The sequence below is a fragment of the Rana temporaria genome (assembly GCF_905171775.1).
Source record: "Rana temporaria chromosome 3 unlocalized genomic scaffold, aRanTem1.1 chr3f, whole genome shotgun sequence".
Lineage (NCBI taxonomy): Eukaryota > Metazoa > Chordata > Amphibia > Anura > Ranidae > Rana > Rana temporaria.
Genome location: NW_024404428.1, coordinates 49,843 through 52,401, shown reverse-complemented (window position 1 = coordinate 52,401; position 2,559 = coordinate 49,843).

Genomic DNA, 2,559 nt, shown 5'->3' with positions numbered 1-2,559 from the left:
ATGCGCACCGCAAACCAGGAAGTCCGTGAGAATAATGATTCAGGAGTGCTGAAGGTGAATAAAACAGCTCAATTTCAACAGGTATCAAACTAGTTATAATGCAAAACATTACTTTTTACTTTATCAGCTACTGTCAGACTTTAATTTAAGAGGAAAATATTTTTGTCTTTACAACCCCTTTAACCTCTTCACTGCCAGTGTCATTTACACAGTAATCAGTGCATTTTTATAGCACTGGTCGCTGTAAAAATGACAATGGTCCCAAAATGGCATCAAAAGTGTCCGGTGTGTCCGCCATAATGTCAGACACGATAAAAATCGCAGATCGCCGCCATTACTAGTAAAAAAAACATATATTAATAAAAATGCCATAAAACTATCCCCTATTTTGAAGATGCTATAACTTTTTGCGCAAACCAATCGATAAACGTTTTTAATGACAATTGCGCGATCATACAACATTGTACACATATGAAATTGTTATGTTTTTTTCCCCACAAATAGAGCTGTACCTGTACCTGAGTGACGTGGCGCCCCCTAGAGGCAGAGAAGCCGAGGACTTCGTATGACACCTGGCCAGAACAAGAGCCGCACTGCCCAGCCGTCATTTGACAGCCGGCGGGTGACAAGCGGTTAACCAGTTGCCCTCCAAAAGATTTACCCCCTTCGAGACCAGGTCTTTTTTTTGCTGTACGCCGCTGCATTGCTTTAACTTATAATTGCGCAGTCGTGCAACGATTTACCCCCAAAAAAATAATATCCCCTTTTACCCACAAGTAGACCTTTCTTTTGGTGGTATTTGATCACCACTGAGGTTTTTTTTTGCGCTATAAACAAAAAAAGTATTCACTGAGTGTAAAAAGGAGAGAAAACCACCACCAGCACCTGATCACACTGCCGCTTAGCCTCCTCTGTGGACCCTCATAGCAAAGGTTAAATGGGCATGGGATGTTATAAGAAGAAGACCCCTCGATCCCAACACATCACTACCAAACAGGCAAAGGAAGATAAATACGGGCAACCTGGTCTCCAGGAACACAAAGAAACAAACCTCATGGTGCAGTAATCCTCAATCAAGTTTTATTTATTAAAAGATTTAAACACAATTTTCATGTAAAAAAACACGCTGGGTGTTCAGTCTGTCCCTGTACCTTTAAGAAGGGGTGGGCTCCCTTCAGTCCACCTGACCTCCACCCATCCATCAGAATGCATGTGCTTCCATTGTGGAGTCTCTCATAAGCTAGAGATAGGACTACAGATACCAGGGGGCCGTGACGAGGCTCTGTTGCTTACGCATGTATTTGCAAATGTGTGCAGACTAAACCCCTGTTTTAATGTATACTGTTAGATAGGTTGATTCGGTTGTCAGCGGGCTGGGCAGTTAAGTAAAGTTTGGATCCTTCCTTAGATTTATTCTCGGTCTTGTTTAGATTTAAAACAAAATAGTTTCTTCACAAGTGCCTTCAAATGTGTTTCGTCATAAGATGACGTCATCAGGGGTGCCCCTGATGACGTCATCCTATGATGAAACATGTAGGGCAACAATAGTAAATTAATAAAATAAGACTTGCCTAATATTTCCTGCTCCTGGTCTGGAATTACTACAGTTCTTCCATGGAGACATGTGCCCTTCTCCCTGGCTCCTCGCTTCCTTCTGGGGTTTCCAAACCAGTCTCCCAGAGACAGGAAGTGATTGTCAGGACCTGGGCTTGAACCTGGGACCTCTTCTGTGTCTGGCGTTGACTCTTCCCACTGAGCTATCTGGAATGCTGGATAGCTCCCTGCCTGATCTATTGGACAATCTTTTCTGATCCATTGGACAAGTCTGCCTTGTGTCTTGATTGCTGTTGAACCTTGAACTCCTTGATCCTCCCATGAACTTCCTATATAAGCCTTGTCTCAGCACTTCCTCTTTGCCAGGTTATTGTGCCTTCCCTGCCAGTGCCTTGCTCTTGTCTTCCCTGCTGCAGTCTGTATTGCTACCACTCGTGACCGACCCTTGGCTTGTTCCTTGACTACTCTACTGCCTGATCCCAACCTGCAATTACTCATTACCGACCTTTTGGCTTGTTTCCTGACCACGCTGCCGTTTGATCGTTATCTGCTCATCCGCTACTGGACCCCGGCTTGTTCACACCCTGGTGGGGCAAACCTGAGGACCGCGACCTGGTAATACCATGCAGCTATGCAGCTATATCCATCTCCACCATCAGATTCCGCACCTCAGGGGAGCCTGTGTCATCTGCCAGGGTGACTGCCTTTGCACCTGTCCTGCTGGTTAGTGGTAGTCCTGCAACTTCTATAGCAACTGGTCCTCAAGCCCGACGCCTGATCGTGACAGTGATGATACATCGTTTTTTATGCATAGCTCTGTGAAAACTAGGTTATTCACAAATACAAACAGTAAAGGGCATCATATTCCTACAAACATTTTACTGTAAAAACTTGAATTCCTTAATTTAATACTAAACTAGATGGCAAATGTGGGTCGGTGCAAATTGTCTGACAACAGATATGATTGGGAATTCGGAAATGGGTTGAAATTGAAGAAATTTGAAT